The following is a 23,119-nucleotide window of genomic DNA, read 5'->3' on the forward strand; positions in this document are numbered from 1 at the left end:
CTCCTCATGCAGTGCTCCTCAGAGAAGTCAGCAAAGGCTGTCCTGGGCCTATACACTCTGTTGGGAGGATATACATGGACTTCAGTAAGGCGTTTGATAAGGTTCCCCATGGCAGGCTGATGGAGAAAGTGAAGGCACATGGGGTCCAAGGTGTACTAGCTAGATGGATAAAGAACTGGCTGGGCAACAGGAGACAGAGAGTAGCAGTAGAAGGGAGTTTCTCAAAATGGAGACGTGTGACCAGTGGTGTTCCACAGGGATCCGTGCTGGGACCACTGTTGTTTGTGATATACATTAATGATTTGGAGGAAAATATAGGTGGACTGATTAGCAAGTTTGCAGACGACACTAAGATTGGTGGAGTAGCAGATAGTGAAGGGGACTGTCAGAGAATACAGCAGAATATAGATAGATTGGAGAGTTGGGCAGAGAAATGGCAGATGGAGTTCAATCAGGGCAAATGCGAGGTGATGCATTTTGGAAGATCCAATTCAAGAGTGAACTATACAGTAAATGGAAAAGTCCTGGGGCAAATTGATGTCCAGAGAGATTTGGGTGTTCAGGTCCACTGTTCCCTGAAGGTGGCAACGCAGGTAAATAGAGTGGTCAAGAAGGCATACGGCATGCTTTCCTTCATCGGACGGGGTATTGAGTACAAGAGTTGGCAGGTCATGTTACAGTTGTATAGGACTTTGGTTCGGCCACATTTGGAATACTGCGTGCAGTTCTGGTCGCCACATTACCAAAAGGATGTGGATGCTTTGGAGAGGGTGCAGGGGAGGTTCACCAGGATGTTGCCTGGTATGGAGGGCGCTAGCGATGAAGAGAGGTTGAGTAGATTAGGATTATTTTCATTAGAAAGACGGAGGTTGAGGGGGGACCTGACTGAGGTGTACAAAATCATGAGAGGTATAGACAGGGTGGATAGCAAGAGGCTTTTTCCCAGAGTGGGGGATTCAATTACTAGAGGACACGAGTTCAAAGTGAAAGGGGAAAAGTTTAGGGGGGATATGCGTGGAAAGTTCTTTACGCAGAGGGTGGTGGGTGCCTGGAATGCGTTGCCAGCGGAGGTTGTAGATGCGGGCACGATGGCGTCTTTTAAGATGTATCTAGACATTTACATGAATGGGCAGGAAGAAAAGAGATACAGACCCTTAGAAAATAGGCGACATGTTTAGATAGAGGATCTGGATCGGCGCAGGCTTGGAGGGCCGAAGGGCCTGTTCCTGTGCTGTAATTTTCTTTGTTCTTTGTTCTTCTTTGATAAGGAATCCAATGTAGATGCCTCCTCCTATATGCTCACACTTTAGTTTTAGTTCTGTGTGCTCTGCCCTGCTGATCATTCTCCTCCTCCTCTTCTCTTATCAGACTGGAATTGCCAAAAGGACTCCCATGATGAAAAAGCTATGTTGCCAGAAGCCCTTGAGAATTCAGAACATTCAACAGGCACTACAGGCACTTTTAAAATAGTCTGAGCAGCCAAAACTGAATAGCAGCAGAATGCCTCCCAAAATTTTCCAGTGATTTACTTGTGAACAGCTGAGGATCCTTTTAAATGCTTCAGAAAATGGATGCCTCTCAACGTTACTGCTGTTGGATTGTGGGAGGGTTGAGAACGTGGCAGCAGCAGCATGGGTGGAGACTAAAATGGTGTCAGGGTCCTGGCAATGCAATTTGCCTCTGATTTAAACATATTTATTAGATTGGCCCTGTTTTGGGTGGGAGACCTGGCCATCTAACTTGAGGTCCACCGAAAAATTGGAATGGGTGAACCTCAAGCAGCATGTTGATGATGTTTTATTTCAAATTCATCCTGGTACCACCCCAAATTATACTTTAAATCAGGACATAGTGAAACGAAAAACAGCCACCATAAATTTACAAGAGTGGAGGAAGAGATTAGAAGAAATGTTTTTATGTAGAGGGTTGTTAAGACATGAAATGCTGTACCCTGAAACAGGAGTGGAAGTAAAATCTATAATAGTTTTCAAATGGGAAGTTATTAAGTATTTGAAAAAATAACAATACAGTGGAATCAGAATAAGCTGACTTCTCTTTCAGAGAAATGACACAGGCTGTAAAATTCTATAATTCTATAAGTGTTGATCATTAATCTCTAATCATTACAAATATTAAAATGATTTCATCCCACCATGAGACTGCCCTCCATAAAAATGACCCCCCTCCCCGATACAGAAAAATAGATTGGGGTCATAGGAGGGTCAAGGTGATGGGCAGAAGTTTTGCCCTGACATCATCCAGTAGCAAATTCAACCAGGATGAAAATCCAACGCTAACTATCATTAAATTGTCTGCAATCTCATTCAAACTGCCATTACTTCCCAAGCTTCATCCCACAAAGAAATTAGACTAGAAATTTCAGCAGTTTTGTCGCACCGCCAGAGTAATGGTCGGACAAATGTCTGCTTGCTGGCCTGTCCTCCGCAGGACTCCAATCCAAAACCTAGGGACAGAATGATTTACATGTTATGGTGAGGAGCCCCATGACAGTACCAGCATTACTTGGGGCTGATGAGATACTGAAATAACTTCTTGTCGTTCTGTGTGGGGGGTGGTGAAGTGGGGAGGGACGTGGGACAAGTGTCCACAGGCCTACCTAGCTGAGGAGAATGCTTCCAAAATACTGTACTAATGCTTCCGTGTATGAGGGAGCTATATTTCTTTCAGAACAAATGCCACTATGGGGCTCACATTTGACCCTTAAAGCACGTTGGTCAGATAGGAGACATAAGTCACCAGGTAAGACCTGGAATCCCACTAGAGGGTAGGCGGGCAAGACTATGAGCCCACACCCCATCGAATGAAAGACATCGTAAGATCAGGTAAGGGGTAGTAATCCAGCAGTGACAGATTCTGCCCCAATTTCTTTTCCCTCCACTGCCACATGAATATTCACCCATAAAAAAGTGGAAATCTTGGCTATGATTGTTAATCCTGGGCACAAAAGGATGAGTTAGGGGTATGATTCCAGACTATAATTATAATGGGCATGTCACGGTAAACCCATGAAACAACATTTATCAGTGTTAAAAACTTTATTAATGACATTTTAAACAATCATTATATGAACTATGCTTTTGGCCCCATTTGGGAGCATTTTCCAGATATTGAAACACATCACTAAGCAATATGAAAGCTTCTCTTTCCCTCTTGATCATCGAACCAGTTTGTCATTATAAGATGTCATTGTAAGAAGTACGACTGAAATGAGTATTACATTTCCTCTCTGCAATTCCCACATAAAACCCTTAAAAACCGCTGCTGGTGGCACACAAGAAAAAACACCTAATGAGTAGAAAGGTTTGAATCAGCATGTTTTGACCAATGTTTTCACCAGTAGTCAAAGGAATGAGCAAACTTTGTGGTTCATTAGTTCATGTGCATCCTGACACTGTATTCTACTTACTCAAACTTATCAAGTATTGGTCTATTGCAAGTTATGAGGGAATGTTAGTTTTGCAATACTGGATGGCTGATGCTCCAAATATATTAATTTCGAGGGGGCCCAATAGCTCAAGTATTTAAGAGCTTGACTCCAAACCAGACGCTTGCAAATGAAAATGCTTGCTACTGAATCTTATTCGGCTAGGTTGGGTGACTGCTTTTACCTATTGACTGAGGAAGAACCATGTGACTGTCAGATGGTCCACCTGAAGGAGAAGGAAGAAACTAGAATCCATCAACCTGCCCTGTTTGAATTATACCCACTGCTGCCTGATTATAATATTGATGACTACAAATAAACAGCAATAATCAACAGATCATCAAACCCTCTGAGCTACAAGGGAATCCAATATAGGGGAAAAAGTGTGTGAGTCAGAGAGAGGAAATATCCTTTTTAAAACAATCACATGCACGTAGAGACATGAAGGGCTGAATTTTAACAGCCATCTATGGACAGGGAGGGTGGCGGGGATGAGGGGGCGGGGGGGGTTGCCCATAAAATAACAACGGAAGGAGCTAAGCGATCCCAAAACCAACGGATCAGATCTAAGCTCTGCAGTCCTGTCACATCCAGTCATGAATGGTGGTGGACAATTAAACAACTAACTGGAGGAGGTGGCTCCACAAATATCCTCATCCTCAATGATGGGGGAGCCCAGCACATCAGTGCGAAAGATAAGGCTGAAGCATTTGCAACAATCTTCAGCCAGAAGTGCCGAGCTGATGATCCATCTCGGCCTCCTCCTGAAGTCCCCAGCATCACAGATGCCAGACTTCAGCCAATTCGATTCACTCTGCAAGATATCAAGAAATGACTGAAGGCACTGGATACTGCAAAGGCTATGGGTCCTGACAATATTCCGGCAATAGTACTGAAGCCCTGTGCTCCAGAACTTGCCACACCCCTAGCCAAGCTGTTCCAGTACAGCTACAACACTGGCATCTGCCCGGCAATGTGGAAAATTGCTCAGGTATGTCCTGTACACAAAAAGCAGGACAAGTCCAACTCGGCCAATTACCGCCCCATCAGCCTACTCTCAATCATCAGTAAAGTGATGGAAAGTGTCATCAACAGTGCCATCAAGCAGCATTTGCTTAGCAATAACCTGCTCAGTGATGCTCAGTTTGGGTTCCGCCAGGGCCACTCAGCTCCTGACCTCATTACAGCCTTGGTTCAAACATGGACAAAACAGCTGAACTCAAGAGGTGAGGTGAGAGTGACTGCCCTTGACATCAAGGCAGCATTTGACCGAGTATGGCATCAAGGAGCCCAAGCAAAACTGGAGTCAATGGGAATCAGGGGGAAAACTCTCTGCTGGTTGGAGTCATACCTAGCGCAAAGGATGATGGCTGTGGTTCTTGGAGGTCAATCATCTGAGCTCCAGGACATCACTGCAGGAGTTCCTCAGGGTAGTGTCCTAGGCCCAACCATCTTCAGCTGCTTCATCAATGACCTTCCTTCAATCATAAGGTCAGAGTGGGGATGTTCGCTGATGATTGCACATTGTTCCCCACCATTCACAATTCCTCAAATACTGAAGCAGTCCGTGTAGAAATGCAGCAAGACCCGGACAAAATCCAGGCTTGGGTTGATAAGTGGCAAGTAACATTTGCGCCGCACAAGTGCCAGGCAATGACAATCTCCAACAAGAGAGAATCTAACCATCTCCCTTTGACATTCAATGGCATTACCATCGCTGAATTCCCCACTAACAACATCCTAGGGGCTACCATTGACCAGAAACTGAACTGGAGTAGTCATATAAATACCATGGCTACAAGAGCAGGTCAGAGGCTAGGAATCCTGCGGCAAGTAACTCACCTCCTGGCTCCCCAAAGTCTGTCCACCATCTACAAGGCACAAGTCAGGAGTGTGATGGAATACTCTCCACTTGCCTGGATGGGTGCAGCTCCAACAACACTCAAGAAGCTCGACACCATCCAGAACAAAGCAGCCCACTTGATTGGCACACTATCCACAAACATTCAGTCCCTCCACCATTGACGCACAGTGGCAGCAGTGTGTACCATCTACAAGATGCACTGCATCAACGCACCAAGGCTCCTTCAACAGCACCTTCCAAACCCGCGACCTCTACCACCTCGAAGGACAAGAGCAGCAGATGCATGGGAACATCACCACCTGCAAATTCCCCTCCAAGTCACACACCATCCTGACTTGGAACTATATCGCCATTCCTTCACTGTCGCTGGGTCAATATCCTGGAACTCCCTTCCTAACAGCACTGTGGGTGAACCTACCTCACATGGACTAGAGCGGTTCAACAAGGCAGCTCACCACCACCTTCTCAAGGGCAATTAGAGATGGGCAATAAATGCTGGCATAGCCAGTGATGCCCACATCCCATGAATGAATTAAAAAAATGTGGGAGGGGGTGGAGTGCCCACCGCCTTCCTGCGCCATTCAAATTCTTGCCCAATTGGCCAACTGAGGCCCTTAACCGACAAATTAATGGCTGCATAACCACTTAAGGGCCCCTTCCCACTGCCTCTGGTATTTTACTGGTAGCTGGTGGCAGGCCTGCCAAGTCGGGAGGCTGCCCAGTAACACCAGGCAGTTTCCCTGTGAGCTCGGGTGCAATAGTCCTCCTGCTTGGGCAATCTGTGGCCACCCCGCGCCAACACCCACATCCCTGCCCTCAACAACCACCACTCCCCCACCCCTCACCAGGGCCTGTCTGACTGGCTCCATGAGCCTGCTCTACTTACCTGCTCTCTGGGGCTCCAGCAGTGCTCCTAGTTCCAGCCCCACTGCAGTACCAGCAGTGGCCACTGGTCCCAGTAGTATTGCTGGCCCTCTGATTGGCCAGCAGCTCTTGGAGGTGGGACCCCATCCTTAAAGGGATGGGGGCCCAGGCACCAGGCAGTTAACTCCCTTAGCTGTAAAATGCAAACAGGGTCCCCAAAATGGCCGAGGCAGTGTTCCCCTTGCCTTTCTGGCCCAGTGTCGGTACCCTCACTTCCTGCATAAAACTGTAGACTATGGGCTGGATTTTGTTTTCCTCCAGGGATCGGGTTCCATGGTGGAGGGCAGGGGTGGGTGCCTGAAGATTGCTCTGAATGAGGCCCGCCACGGACCTCGACGCTGTGAGGGCCCAGCCTGATCCTCCAGGTGGCGGTGAGGCTCTGTGGCGCGCCTGTCCCCCTACCACTGAGTGATGGGACCTCAATTAAAATAGGCAAATCAATAAAATGAATACATTTAAATAGACTTGCCTGCGATCTTAAAGGCCTGCCGCGATCTTCGGCATGGCGGCTGGCATTCCCACGCCTTCAAATCACCATCTGGGGAAATGCGGCACCGGACTGGTGGGGAGGGGGAGGAGGTAACATTTTCAGTGTTGGGGGCGAATGGGGTCAAATAAGCATAAGGGGTGTAGGGGATGGTGGGAAGGTTTGACCGTTAAACTTTGTGCAGTTTGGGCAGGGGAGGTCAGATGTAAAAGTAAGTGTTTTGGAGGTAGGGCAAATAGTTACTGTAATTGTTATGGGGGGTGGGAAAGGGGCATTATCAATTTATTTATTTAATTTTGGGGGTTACTTCTTTAAAAATTCAAATTTGCCAGCAAGGCTGGCTGCCCTTTAAAACTGGCACCAACGCCTGCGCTGACGCCATTGCCGGCTGTGGACAGTCCGTCCTCTTCATGTGATTGGGATGGGGTGGTGGGCCACCCCGGCTATTTAAATGAGCTGCTGCACGGGAGGTTGTAGCGGCTCTTTGGCATGCGGGCCATTACTTTTTGAGAGGCTGCGACGGCGGGCTCTTAAAATCCAACCCTTTGTTTTAGTAATTTCATGGAAATGTATGTTGTGAAGTGTTGTAATTAAGAGAATAAAACCAAGGTTTCTGTATCTAATAAGCAAAGTTTGAGAATGATAAGCACAGTTCACTGTGTTGACTCCTGAAAGAACACATTGCATTAAATACAACTGCTAAAAAATTCTAATGTTGTCAGCTGTTGTACAAACATGCGTAAGGATTTTATTTACTCTTGTTCAAGCTCTTAATGGCTTATTTTTGCTAACAGCCCTAACCATAAATCTATCAGTTGACCTCCTATAATCTCAAATCTTTCTTTAGGCTTGAACCTGCCTGTGAGTTTTCATCAATAGTTAAGCTTACTAATGTCAATATTGTGTCACTAATATGAACTCAAAGCTATACTTATGTGTTTTAATCTGCAAGTGAAATATATCTGAAACAGAAACCAATTGTGTATTTTTAAATTGCAATTTATAAAGGAAAAAGCCCTCAAAATTTGAAAATAAATGGGAGAAGGGAATGCCAGATTACAGTTGTTATCTTCTGAGGCGAGACAATCAAGTAACTCTTGAAGTTATTTGTAATTGTGTAAAATAAAGACGATAACGGTCATTTAGAAAATCATAATGTATACTTTCTACATGTACTTTACCTGTTAAATTAATTATTTTCTTTTAGACTTCGGCTCAAATGCAGACTGAATCACAAACAGTTCAATAAAAGATTCTAATATTAAAGGGATAATATTGCAGTATTAGATTATTTCGGGTTAGTTCCCTTCCTCAAACAGCCTGCATAACCACTACAATTAAGCCTGTGGAAAGCTAATGGGGCAATAGTCTTTCTATCTGCCATAGCTGAAACTTTTTTAGCCTGATTTAACATCCAAAGATACTTTGATTAATACTCAGCTTTCATTAATACCTCAATCCTTCGTCAGAATGTAACGCAATACAACTTCAATCTTCTCCCCAAGATTATTGCTGTCATTTAAAACTATGCTAAAAATAATAAATACATAGAATCAGAGGTAATTCAGAATGTTATGTTATCAACAGTTGTGCCATTCCATCCTTTTCCTTGTATAAACATGGTAAATTATGCAAGACAGTTCATTATAAAAACAGTGTCCTTTAAGAAACAACAATACGAACTGCTCTTTCTTTGTCAAAGGAACTGCAATTGCCTATAATCACAAAGCAGCATGTGGGTGATATAATTAAGTAATAATGGACAACTGTTCCATTCTATTTGGAAGTGAATGAAAGGCAAGTCAGTTTGAAAGGCAGGACAAAGTGGCTTGTGGCTCTCAGTTCCATTGTGTAATGCAGGTAAGGTTGCTAACCCTCCAGTTTGTTCCGGAGTCTCCAGGAATTAAAGATTAATCTCCTGGGCACTGTTGTGAGAAAGTCAGAAAACTCATAAGATTATTTAAAAATGTGATATTTTCATTTTCTTTGAACACTTTCAATTACTATTTGTAAGAATATTTGTTAAAAATATTGAAATTGCTAAAAATTTGCTGTTTGACTGGCTGTCACAAATCATCCAACTGAGTAACAAAGGGGGTGATTCTGACCAATAAAATGGGTGGGTTTGGGTTGGGTGGGAAGTTAAAATGTAAAAATCTCAAACTAGAACCCAACCTGCCTGGAACCCGCTTGAACCCTCTCACTTTCAGTTTAAATGGAGGCAGGACAGGGACCTGAGCAACTGTCCCATTCCCAGAACGTGGGTTGCTTAGTTAAATATTTTTATGAGGCTGTGTGCCTTAGATTTGATCTCCCTTCCAGCTTATTGCTGGATGGCTGGGTTTCCTGGGCTTCGGGAAACTCAACAGCTAAAAAGAGACAAGGAGCAGGTAATGCTTTTGCAACACTGTTTGTGGGCCAGGATGAACAGGAGAGTTTCCCCCGGCTCACCAAGTTCCATGCAATCAGACCCCTCCCCCACCATGATCACTGAACTCCCCTACAATCACTGGCCACCCAATGCCCATCTCTGTCCCAGTCTCTGCCTGACTTCCCACAATCACCCCCAACCCTCTAAACCACACTCTGCCCATTCCCACAATCATCTAACCACCAGTGGCAATCTCTGCTCCGAGCAGCAGGAATTTGCCTGCTCCTGGGCTGTGGCCTCTCCTTGATCATTTCCCACTCAATAGGGAGTCAAACCTAAATTTGGAATTAAAAAGCTAGTCTAATAGTGACCATGAAACCATTGTCGATTGTTGTATAAACCCATCTGGTTCACTAATGTCCTTTAGGGAGGAAATCTGCTGTCCTTACCTGGTCTGGCCTACATGTGAATCCAGCCCCACAGCAATGTGGTTGACTCTTAAAATGCCCTCTGAAATGGCCTAGCAAGACACTCAGTTCAAGGGCAGTTAGGGATGGGCAATAAATACTGGCCTAGCCAGTGATGCCCACATCCCACAAAATGAATTTTTTAAAAAGCCTGTCAATCAGGCTGGCTTCCGGTCAGAGAACCCTGATTAAAAAAAGACATATGACCTGTAGTTAAAACTCCACAGTATTTGTGACCAGAACTCCTCCCACCCAGCTTGGAAATTTTGTCCCAGTAAATATCAAGATCAAAGAGTGTCTTCACTTTACCCCTGGTATAGAAGGTGGTGCATTCCAAGGATAGGCCTGTTAGGCGACCAATGGTGGAAGTTTTGGGGTGGGGCAATTGAAGGCAGGAGATTATGTTTAATCAGAGTTGGCAACCCTAAGTACAGGGTCAGTTCATAATTAGCATTCAATCATCACTTCACCCCCTAAGTTTGTTTTTTCAATCATCTAATTTTGAAATCTTATCACCCAGGCTTGAACAGTAATAGAGAACTCTATTATCACTCACATGGTAGCAATTGGTTGACATCCTAGCACATGTTAGGGTACACCTGAGGCTTTCATTAAATGTGTTTATATGTGCAATATTCAGTCAACCAGAATGCTGTACTCTCAAACACTATTACTGAATAGTAGATTATGGATGTAAATAACATTGAAGGCAATGTTTCTGTCACCACGGTAACAAGTAGCAGCACAGAACAGAAATTAAGAAAGAAAAAGACAGTCAAAAATGAATCCAAATTGTGTACACGTATGGTTCTGGTTATATTCCAAACTGGCAGCAGAAGAGTTCAAGCCTTGTTTGTTTCATACAATGGTTAAGTATGAAGAGGTTGGAAGATCGACTGGCACTCCTATATTTTACATTCTCATAAACCATTGTGTTTGACACAAAAAGTTCAATACAAAAAAGGATTAGAGAACTCTTTGGATGTGACCTACTGCCTTAGGGGCAAGTTCTTTGATGTGGCTGTTGGTCCATGCCAATAACTTTGTATTTTTTAAAACTATATATTATTAATTAGAGGTCAGCCTTTTTTCACCAAACAGTGCTACTTTGAAATATTTCCTTCAGACTTTTTGTCAATCTCTTGTTTCTTCACCTGGAGGAAGGTGTTTCAAGTCAGTCCTATTGTAAATAATAGAAAGATTATTTATAACTTGCTGTAAAAGGCCTAGAACCAAGTTCTGACTAACTCAATCAAGTCCTCTATTCAGTAAGTTAACTTGAAAATCATTATTTTTATTAGACATATTCAGAGGCAAAATGAACTTGGCCTGTAGGAACCTTGGCAATGTTGCCGTAGTGATCATTAACAGAGATCATCTGTTTGCAACAGCATTTCAATCATGCATTCAAAGTAGTCTTAAAAGTAGCCACTTGGTTGCTGCTTCCAATCAAGACATAGTAATTTTCACTCACGTCTGGTTGCTTTGTCTCCACTGGGTGAAGTTAGTTTTCTATTAGGGTGGGAAGCAGAAAGTCTTAAAGCAAAAAGTGTTCCCTTTATGTGGTTTGGCTCCCCTATTTGAATGCTGCCTCCTAGTAGCTGATATTGGAAGGCTATGACTGGGGCTGTCCTATCCTGCAAGTCTGTAGGAGTGCAGATGGTAGCAAAGCATATGGACCAGGTAAAAAGGAGACAACATAAACAAGAAAACAATATATATTTTTTTAATTTGTTCATCTATGTGGGCATCATTGGCAAGGCCAGCATTTATTGCCCATTACTAACTGCCCTTGAGAAGCTGGTGGTGAGCTGCCTTCTTGAATACTGCAGTCCATGTGGTGTAGGTACACGCATAGTGCTGTTAGGGAACGAGTTCCAGGATTTTGACCTAGTAACAGTGAAGGAACAGTGATATAGTTCCAAGTCAGGATAATGTGTGGCTTGGAGGGGAATTTGCAGGTGGTAGTTTTCCCATTTGCCTACTTCCCTTGTTCTTCTAGGTGGTAGAGGTTGCTACTTTGGAAGGTGCAATCAAAGAAGTCTTGGTGAGTTGCTGCAGTGCATCTTGTAGATGGTACATGCAGCTACCATGATGATCCAGTGGTGGAGGGAGTGAATGTTTAAGGTGCTATTGGAGCTGCCCTCATCCAGGCAAGTGGAGAGTATTCCATTACACTCCTGACTTGTGCCTTGTAGATGGTGGACACGCTTTTGGGAGTCCCAGCCTCTCACCTGCTCTTGTAGCCACAGTATTTATGTGGCTAGTCCAGTTCTGTTTCTGGTCAATGGTGACCCCCAGGATGTTAATAGTGGGGGATTCAGCGATGGTAATGCCATGGGGAGATGGTTAGATTCTCTCTTGTTGGAGATGTTAATTACCTGTCAATTGTGTGCCTTGAATGTTAATTGCCACTTAACAGGCCAAGCCTGAATGTTGTCCCAGTCTTACTGCATGTGGGCACGGACTGCTTCATTATCTGAGGAGTCACAAATGGAACTGAATACTGTGCAACATTAGTGAACATCCCCACTTCTGACCTACTGATGGAGGGAAGATCATTGATGAAGCAGCTGAAGATGGTTAGGCCGAGGGTATTATCCTGAGGAACTCCTGGGACTGGAATGATTGGCATTCAACAAACACAACTATCTTTCTTTGTGCTAGGTATGACTTTAACTAGTGACAAGCTATCCCCCTGAATCCCATTGACCTTAATTTTACTACAGTCCCTTGATGCCACATTCAGTCAAATGCTGCCTTGATGTCAAAGGAAGTCACTCTCACCTCACCTCTGGAATTCAGCTTTTTTGTCCGTGTTTGGACCAAGTCTGTCATGAGGTTAGGAGTCAAGCGGTCTGATCAGAACCCAAACTGAGCATAAGTGAGCAGGTGATTGCTGAGTAAGTGCTGCTCAATAGCATTGTCAATGACACCATCCATCACTTCGCTCATGATGAAGTGTAGACGAATGGGTGGTAATTGGCTACATTGGATTTGCCCTGCTTCTTGTGTACAGGACATACCTAGGCAATTTTCCACGGCTAGATGCCAGTGTTGTCGCAGTACTGAAACAGCCTGGCTCAGGTTGCGGCTAGTTCTGGAGCCCAAGTCTTCAATACTATAGCTGGAATGTTGTCAGGGCTCATAGCCTTTGCAGTATCCAGTGTGTTCAGCCATTACTTGATGTCATGTTGAGTGAATCGAATTGTCTGAAGACTGGTATCTGTGACGCTGTGGAACTCAGGAAGAGAGGTGCAAAAATTATAGGATACTACTATAATGGGGGATTTTAATTATCCAAACATAGACTGGGATAGTAGTAATGTAAAAGGCAGAGAGGGGCAAAAGTTCCTGTAGTGTGTTCAAGAAATTTTCTACAGCAGTATGTTACTAGTCCAATGAGAAAGGAAGCACTGCTAGACCTGGTTCTTGGGAATAAGGTGGGCCAAGTGGATCAAGTATCAGTAGGAGACCATTTAGGGTACAGTGATCATTGTATCATAAGGTTTAGGCTGACTATGGTAAAGGACAAAGAACAATCCAGAGTAAGAATAATTAACTGGGGGAAAGCCAACTTCAATGGGGTAAGAATGGAGCTGGGGTAAATAAATTGGAGTCAAATGTTGGCAGGAAAAACAGTAGCTGAACAATGGGCTACCTTCAAAGAAGAGATAGTTCGGGCACAGTCAAGGTATGTTCCCTCGAATGGGAAAGTTAGGGCAAAGAAATCCAGAGCTTCTTGGATGACAAAAGAGGTAGCGATTAAGATAAAGAAGAAAAGGTGTGCTTATGGCAGATGCAAATAGAAAATATTATTGAGAACCAGGCTGAATTTAGAAAGTCAAGAGGGGAAGTGACAAAGCAAATAAGAGAAGCAAAGAGAGAGCATGTAAAGAGACTGGCAGCTAGCATTAAAGGGAATCCCAAAGTCTTCTATAGACATACAAACAGTAAAATGTGGTAAAAGGAGGAGCGGGGCGGATTAGGGACCATAAAGAGGATTTACAGATGGAGGCAGAGGACATTGCTGAGGCGTTAAATGAATACTTTGCATCTGTCTTTACCAAGGGAGAAGATGCAACCCAGGTAATGATGAAAGAGGAGGTAATTCAGACACTGGAAGGGTTTAAAATTGATAAAGAGGACGTATTAGATAGGCTGTCTACTTAAAGTGGATAAAGCACCAGGACAGGATGAGATGCATCCAAGGATAGTGAGGGAAGTGAGGATGGAAATTGCTGAGGCACTGGCCATAATTTTTCAGTCTTCCTTAGACTCGGGGATGGTGCCAGGGGACTGGAGAATTGCAAACATTACATCCTTGTTCAAAAAAGGATGTAAAGATAAGCCCAGCAACTACAGGTCAGTCAGTTTAACTTTGGTGGTGGGGAAACTTCGAGAAAAAATAATTCGGGACAAAATTAATGGACAAATGCGGGTTAATTAAGGAAAGCCAGCATAGAGTTCTTAAGGGAAAATCATGTTTAACTAACTTGCTGGAGTTTTTGTGCAGATAACAGAGAGGGTTGATGAGGGCAATGCTGTTGATTTCTGTTGATTGGACTTTCAAAAGGCATTGATACAGTGCCACACAAGGTTATAACTCATGGAATAAAAGACACGGTAGCAACATGGATTCGCAATTGGCTGAGTGACAAGAAACAAAGAGTAGTGGTTAATGGATGTTTTTTGGGCTGGAGGAAGATTTGTAGTGGGGTTCCCCAGGGGCCAGTGTTGGGACCCTTGCTTTTCCAACACTGAAGGCAGATAGGAGTAACTGAAAAGCCATCAACAAAGCAGGTCCCTCTCTCTTCTCTCTCTCTCTCCCCAGCAAAGATCAAGGGAGGACCCAGCTGCAACTGGTTGGTAAAGCCTCTCAAGCCTACAGACTGCCATCGCCAGAAAGTAGGGGACAAGGATCGAACCCCTCTTCTGCCTTCAGGAGGCCTGAGGAAAGCAAGCCCTCCACCATGCACGTGGCCCAGCAAGGATGTCAGGAATACAACTTCAGCTGAAGACTTGAGATTTAAAACTGTATTTAAATTCCAAATATTCCAGACTCTACTCCAACCACCAAAGTTGTTTTCCCTCGGTAATCTATTTGTGAAGTGTGTCATGCAGGCCCCCACCTGCCAAGAATCTTCTTCTTCTTTGGCCTCCTTGTCTCGAGAGACAATGGGTAAGCGCCTAGAGGTGGTCAGTGGTTTGTGGAGCAGCGCCTGGAGTGGCTATAAAGGCCAATTCTAGAGTGACAGACTCTTCCACAGGCGCTGCAGATAAAATTGGTTGTCGGGGCTGTTACACAGTTGGCTCTCTCCTTGCAGTTCTGTCTCTTTTCCTGCCAATAGCTAAGTCTCTTTGACTGGCCATTCTTTAGCCCCGCCTTTATGGCTGTCCTCCAGCTCTGGTGATCACTGGCAACTGACTCCCACGACTTGTGGTCAATGTCACAGGACTTCATGTCACGTTTACTTTCTGCCAAGAATGAGGCATATTAATTCTGCCACATGAACATTAAATTTCAAATTTGTTGCTGTGAAAAAGAGAAGGCCTACTACAAGCACTGCCAGACTGGCTGGAAAGACATTTTTGCATATTGACAGATGGTATTTGAAAGGACAAAGGGGCTATTCCTTGCTTCAATTTAACCCACAATGGACCTTTGATCACCAGGTATTGTGTGTAGAGGAGACATTCCAAGGTCTACTAGAACAAGACAATCCACAAAGGCCAGGACTGATTAGGCCAGGTGGTCACATGACTAACTGGCTGTTGCAGGTTTTTTTGAATTCGCCATAGAGAATTTGAACTCAGAAAGCAGTTTGCTCCTGGGCTGAAAAGACAACAGAAAGGAAATCGACCTGAAACCTGCTTCTCTCACCACAGATGAGTATTTCCAGCATATTCTGCTTTAATTTTATTATTATTGAATCATTCTTTCCCTAGCCTCTCCTTGACTTTTCAACTCTGCTGACCCTTTTCACCACAGTTGGAGGTTGTTACAAGGCCCTCTCCCTCCACTGGGGGCACCTCAGGCCCATTGCAGTCACATTCTGGGGAACACGATGATGGAAATGATTGAAAACCAGTAAGCAGAGGGACAAATCTGAAGAAATATAAACCAGCAGCAGTGAAGGACAAATGAAGGAATAAACAAAAACAGGACAGAAGGAAATTCATGACTGTATATCAATATTTTCCAGTGTGCCCACAAGTCAGAATAACTCAAAGGTTCGTCCAGAAACAACTTAATTGCTTTCATACTTTTTGCTGTTCACACATGTCTGCGTACAGGAAAATAAACAGACAACGGAGGCAGAAAATGCAGCAAAATTGTATGATGTTCAGGAAATATCTGCTCATGATTTGGGAGTGCTGATAAAATAACCATGTTAAAAGGCTAATGTGACCACATCTTAATAGAGGGGATGTTATTCTTTAGTGTGGACTTGTAAAAGTTAGCACGAGTAAAGATCAAAGATTCCACTTAGAAACCATTCATCTTCATTGGATTAACTCTCATGTATTATTCCATTTAGTAGTAAGCTTGTCCTTTAATTTCAATGCACAAATAATCAGTTAGTGAGAGACTTTCATCCTGTCAGTCTGCCCTGGATTTGAACCCAGGCACCAGTGCTGAAAGAAATGGATGAGATTTTAACTCACTCAAAACCCATTCATTTCCACCATGTTAAAATCAGGCCCTATATATAGAGTGTCGAGTACCCTGTTCCCAACAGTCATCAAAGTATCAAATTCATAAACATATTTTTTAACTTTGGTGTATTCCCAGTTCCTCAATTTTTATTAACAATCAATCTACTGAGTTGTAGGAAGAATTAGGACCACAAAGCACAAGAATATGATTGTGGTTTTAACATGGCTTATGCAATAGTACTAATGTTACGACCAGGTGAGCAATGTGTCTAGGGGTCTGTTCCTATCTTCACCTCATCTTATTGTAACAGGGTTTAATTTTCAACACACTGTGTTTTGAGCTCCCCCCTTTTGTGAATCCTTGTTCACAATGTTCCAATTATAAGACAAAGAAACCAACACACCAGGTTTTCTCAGGTTTAAAGGAGAAAGATGAAATTTATTAAACCTTAAGCTTAAACTTAAACTGTAATATGATTCACGCCTACAGAAATACGACGTGCCCACACTAGCATGCACACGCGATATACACATGCAGATAGGGAAAGAAAAGAGAAGAGGAAAATATAGTAGAAAGGGGTTTGAGGCAATATCAGAAGAGGCTCTTGTTTACTGTGCTTCGAGCTCACTTGATTCTAGGTGGTCTTGCTGTTCGTTGAGGCCCAGTGTTTCTTTTAAACCTTGTTCACATAGGAGACTTTTCTCTCTTTGAGGTTCACGTGTTTTCACAAGATTCAGTTCCGTGGGAAAGAGATGGAGGTAGGCAGGACTGGAGGTTCTATTCCAACCGGAAGCACATGGCGTTCTGAGTTCAAAACCTCTGTTGGAAGTTCAAATTCAGGTGACAGTCAGTCAGTCATGTGATCAAAACTAGTCTGACCACTTCTTCTGTGTATTGGGGAAGCAATGACTGGGTCCCCATTGTTCCAACACTGTCTAGTTACTGTGCAAATGTCTTTCCAGTCAGGGGCTTGCAATTTTAAGTTTTAATGTTCATGTGGCAAAATCATGTGTGCCTCAGTCTTGGCAGGTGGGGGGTTTGCCTGACAGCTAATCTTGGCACAATGTTGGCCGATGACAGTTTAGATTTTTCTACAATGTAAAGAGACTTTGTTCTGTCACCCGCTCTCCATTCTGCTGCTGTTTATACCACTGGTGTTTCAGCAACCAATCAGCACATGCTAAGACTAAAGAGCATTCAAATTGCTGTTGGTGTGGGGGTTACCTGTGAGATATAGCTGTTTTTGGGAGTAACAAGGCCTGCAGGTTTGCAAGTGCTTTTACTAGTTTCAATGTGTGAGCTATAATGCAGGCTATGTCTCCTACATAGCAACAACAACAACTTATATTTATATTGTGCCTTTAACATAATAATATGCCCCCAAGGCACTTATAAAACAAATTTTGACATCAAGCCACATCAGGAAATATTACGCCAGATGGCCAAATGCTTGGTCAAAGAGGTAGGTTTTAAGGAGTGTCTTAAAGGAGGAAAGCAAAGTGGAGAGGCAGAGAGGTGTAGGGAGGGTATTCGAGAGCTTGGGGTCCAGGCAACTGATGATGGAGAGATTAAAATCAGGGATGCTCAAGAGGCCAGAATTCAAGGAGCGCAGATTTCTCGGAGGGTAGTGGGGCTGGAGGAGATTACAGAGATATAGAGTGCCGAGGCGGTGGAGGGATTTGAAAACAAGGATGAGAGGTTTAAGATCAAGATTTTGCTTGACTGGCAGCCAATGTAGGTCAGCAAGCACATGGGTGATAGGGGAACAGAACTTGATACGAGTTAAGACATGGGCGGCAGAGTTTTGGATGGCCTCAAGATTGAGGCTGGGGATATTTTTCGAGCCTCCTACTCCAGTTTGTTGTTTAATTGCCCACTGCCGTTCATGACTGGATGTGACAGGACAACAGAGCTCAGATCTGATCCGTTGGTTGTGGGATTGCTTAGCTCTGTCTATAACATGCTGCTTCTGCTATTTAGCATGCATGTAGTCCTGTGTTGTAGCATCACTTGGTTAGGATCTCATTTTTAGGTATGCCTGGTGCTGCTCTTCTATATTTGTCATTGAACCAGGGTTGGTTCCTTGGCTTGATGGTAACAATAGATTGAAGGATATGCCAAGCCATGAGGTTACAGATTGTAGTTGAATAGAATTCTGCTGCTGCTGATAATCCACAGCGCCTCATGGATGCCCAGTTTTGAGTTGCTATATCTGTTCTGAGTCTATCCCATTTAGCACAGTGGTAGTGCCACTCAACATGATGGAGGGTGTCTTCAGTGTGAAGACAGACCTTTGTCTCCACAAGGACTGTGCGGTGGTGATTCCTACCAATACTGTCATGGACAGTTGAATCGGCAACCAGTAGATTTGTGAGGATGAGGTCAAGTAGGTTTTTCCCTCTTTTTGGTTCTCTCACCACCAGCCACAGGCCCAGTCTGGCTGATATGGCCTTCAGGACTTGGCCAGCTCGGTCAGTAGTAGTGCTACTGGGACTCTCTTGGTGATGGACATTAAAGTCCCTCATCCAAAGTACATTCTGCGCCCTTGCCACCCACAGTGCTTGTTCCAAGTGGTGTTCAACATGGAGGAGCACTGATTCATCAGCTGAGGGAAGGTGCTAGGTGGTAATCAGAAGAAGGTTTCCTTGCCCATTTGGCCTGATGCCATGAGATTTCATGGGGTCTGAAGTTAATGTTGAGGACTTCCAGGGCCACTCCCTCCTGACTGTATATCACTGTGCTGCCACCTCTGGTGGGTCTGTCCTGCTGGTGGGACAGGACATACCCAGGGATCGTGATAGAGGAGTCTGGGACATTGGTGTAAGGTATGATTCAGTGAGTATGACTACATCAGGCAGTTGCTTGACTAGTCTGTGGGACAGTTCACCCAATTTTGGCACGTTTTCAAATATTGGTGAGGAGGACTTTGCAGGGTTGACTTGGCAGTGTGTGCCATTGTCGTTTCCGATGTCTAGGTCGATGCCAAGTGGTTTCTCCAGTTTTATTCTTATTTCACTTTTCTGTAGCAGTTTGATACAACTGAGTGGCTTGCTAGGCCATTTCAGAGGGCAGTTAAGAGTCAGCTGCATTGCTGTGGGTCTGGAATCACATGCAGGCCAGACCAGGTAAGGATGACAGATTTCTTTCCAAAAAGGACCTAAGTGAACCAGATGGATTTTATGACAATCCAACAATTTCAAGATCATTATTAATGAGACTAGTATTTTATTCCAGATTTATTTATTAATTGAATTTAAATTCCCCCAGCTGCCATGCTGGAATTTGAACTCATGGCCAGGATTTTATCTGGGCGATGGGGGTCTCAAACCCCTGCAAAAGCACTGCCGGAAAACCCCGGATCTGTCTAAAGTTGGGAAACGGCTGTTCCCAATGTCAGTAGCTGTCAGCTGTGAAACTAACTTGCAATCTTTAAAAAAAACTGACCAACCATCTGCTAAGCACTCCCACTCTCTGCAACTATCAGAGCGAGAGAGGGTCGGGGGTGGGGGGAAACAGAGAGGGAGAGAAAGGGGGACAGAGAGAGGGACAGAGAGAGATAGCGAGAGAGGGGGCAGAAAGAGAGAGGGGGGAAGAGAGAGAGGGAGAGAGTGATCAAGTTCAGTTCCGACAGATGGACATCTATCCAGAATACTCTGCATCGCTACAACAAGTGTGTAGGAAAACATTGACTACTTGTGCAAGCAAATAAATGCCAGGTTTCTCACTAAATCAGTGTCCAACATTGTGAAGAGAAAGTAAGTCAATAAATTAGTCTTCACATTTAAAGCTTCTTCACAAAAATGTACATTTGTTGCTGTTTTGATTAATAGTAAGAACATTTTAATGCCTTTATCTTTCTGAAATTGTCTCATTGGTCCCCCAAGTAAGACAAAAATTGTAATGTGGCTCCCCCCCCCCCCCCCATGTGAAAAGGTTGGACAACACTGTGTAAGAGTGACACACAGGAAGCTTGTACAGTATATACACAAACACTGATCTCTCCAAAATAAGCAACAAATCAACAAAAATATATAATCTTGGTTCACTGCAGAGAATTTTCCTCTGAAAGGATCATGATCCCGGAACTTATATTTCTGCGTTGCTGATCAGTATGAACACAAGAACACAAGATCACAAGAAATAGGAGCAGAAGTAGACCATGTGGTCCATCAAGCTTGTTCCACCATTCAATACGATCATGACTGATCTTGAGCTTCAATTCCACTTTCCTGCCCGCTCCCCATATCCCTTGATACCCTGCGAGACCAAAACGCTATCTATCCCAGCCTTAAATATATTCAAAGATGGAGCATCCATAACTCTCTGGGGTAGAGCATTCCAAGATTCACAACCCTTTGAGTGTAGTAATTTCTCCTCATCTCAGACAGAAATGATCTGCCCCTTATCCTGAGACTGTGCGTTCTAACAAGGCAAGGGAATATACAATGGATGGTAGGACCCTAAGAAGTACAGAGGGTCAGAGGGACCTTAGTGTACTTGTCCATAGATCACTGAAGGCAGCAGCACAGGTAGATAAGGTGGTTAGGAAGGCATATGGGATACTTGCCTTTATTAGCTGAGGCATAGAATATAAGAGCAGGGAGATTATGATGGAGCTGTATAAAACGCTAGTTAGGCCACAGCTGGAGTATTATGTACAGTTCTGGGCACCACTCTATAGGAAGGATGAGATTGCACTGGAGAGGGTGCAGAGGAGATTCACCAGGATGTTGCCTGGGCTGGAGCATTACAGCTATGAAGAGAGACTGACAAGGCTAGTGTTGTTTTCCTTCAAGCAGAGAAGGCTGAAGGGAAATATGATTGAGGTATACAAAATTATGAGGGGCATTGATAGGTTAGATAGGAAGAAACTTTTTCCCTTAGCGGAGGGGTCGATAACCAGGGAGCATAGATTTAAGGTAAGGTGCAGAAGATTTAGAGGGGATTTGAGGAAAAGTTTTTTCACCCAGACGGTGGTTGGAATCTGGAATGTACTGCCTGATGGGGTGGTAGAGGCAGGAACCCTCACAACATTTAAGAAGTATTTAGATAAGCACTTGAAACGCCATAGCATACAAGGCTACGGGCCAAGTGCTGGAAAATGGGATTAGAATAGTTAGGTGCTTGATGGCTGGCACAGACATGATGGGCCGAAGGGCCTGTTTCTGTGCTGTATAACTCTATGACTCTAGATTCCCCGACCAGTGGAAACAATCTCTCAGCTTCTACCCTATCAAGCCCATTCAGAATCTTGTATGTGTCAATGAAATCGCCTCTCATTCTTCTAAACTCCTGAGAATATAGACACAATTTACTCTGCCTCTCATCATAGGCCAACCTCCTCATCCCAGGGACCAATTTAGTAAATCTTTGCTGCTCCGGCTCTAGTGCAAGTATATCCTTTCTTAAATGTGGAGACCAAAACTGCACACAGTATTCCAGCTACAGTCTCACCAAAGCCCAGTACAATTTTAATAAGACTTTTTTATTCCTGTACTCCAATCCCCTTGCAATAAAGGCCAACATGCCATTTGCCAACCGAATAATCTGCTGCACCTGCACGTTAACTTTGTGCGTTCCTTGTATGAGTACCCCCAAGTTTCTTTGAACGTTGTCATGCTAGGCCCCCACCTGCTAAGAATGAGGCACATTAATTTTGTCATGAACATTAATTTTAAACCGTTATTGGAGTGAAGAAAGGCCTTGTTAAACAGATCAGCCATGGCTGGAAAGACATTTGCATATTAACAGACAGTGTTTTGAAGGACAAAGCAGCTATTCCGTGACACATTCAAGCCACAGTGGACTTTTGATCACCAGATGTTGAAGGTGGGGGAGCTTGCATTCCAGGTAGACTGCTAAGATGGCTGAATACTTAACTGGACATGGTCAAACCAGCTAGTCACATGACTAACCTGCTGGGCAACCTGAATTTTTTGAATTTGTACAAACAGTTTGGATAGAAAGCAGAATGCTCCTGGATTGAGAAGATCTCTCCTGAAGAGCTCACCGGAGCCTCTCCTGTCTGCCTGCTGCCATCTCTTTCTCACAAGCCTGTAAATCCACTGAAGACACTTGAACCCCAAGAGAGAAATGTCTCCTACAGTGAACAAGGTTTAAGAAGAATACTGGGCCCCAACGAAAAGCAAGATCTACCTGCAATCAAGAACTCTACAGTGAGCTCACAGACCCGTACCAACAACTTTTCAGACATTGCCTCAAATTCTTCCACTTTATTTTTCTTCTGCTCTTTTCTGTCTCTATTTGCATGTATGTATTGCATATGCATGCTAGCATGGGCGCGTCGTGTGTCCACAGGCGTTAACCAAATTAGAGTTTAAGTTTAATAAATTTCAACTTTGCTTCTTTAAACCTAAGAAGGCCTGCTTGTGCTGATTTCTTTGCCTTATAATTGGAAAGCAGTGAACAAGGATTCATCAAGGGGGAGCTAAAAACACAGTGTGTTTAAAAATAAAACCCTGTTACAGTAAGACCAGGTAAAGGCTGAAAGGGAACCCTAGACCTCTTTCACACCTGATCATAACAGAACTTTGGGTGCTAGCTTTTGGGATTTCACCCACAGACAAATGAGACATTGGAAGTGGGAAGCCAGATTGTTCCCAATCAAAAAAGAGCAAGATTTCAATACAGGTTTTCCTGTGGTTGTTTGTGCTTGAATATTAACATGTCTACAACTGAAGCTAGTAGCTCTCCAAGCCAGGGTGAAGTAACTTGGGATAAGCTAAAAGCACTGTCTAAGGAGGAGTTGAGGAAAACGGCTGAGCAGTGTGGGATCACTGTATGTGGCAAGGCTAGGAAGTCTGAACTCCTAAGGCTAGTGGCCAAATATTTTTCCCTTAAATCTGAAGAAACAGAAACAGGGTTAGAAGCAGATTCCGA

This window comes from Heterodontus francisci, chromosome 4, assembly GCF_036365525.1.
Source record: "Heterodontus francisci isolate sHetFra1 chromosome 4, sHetFra1.hap1, whole genome shotgun sequence".
Taxonomy (NCBI): Eukaryota; Metazoa; Chordata; class Chondrichthyes; order Heterodontiformes; family Heterodontidae; genus Heterodontus; species Heterodontus francisci.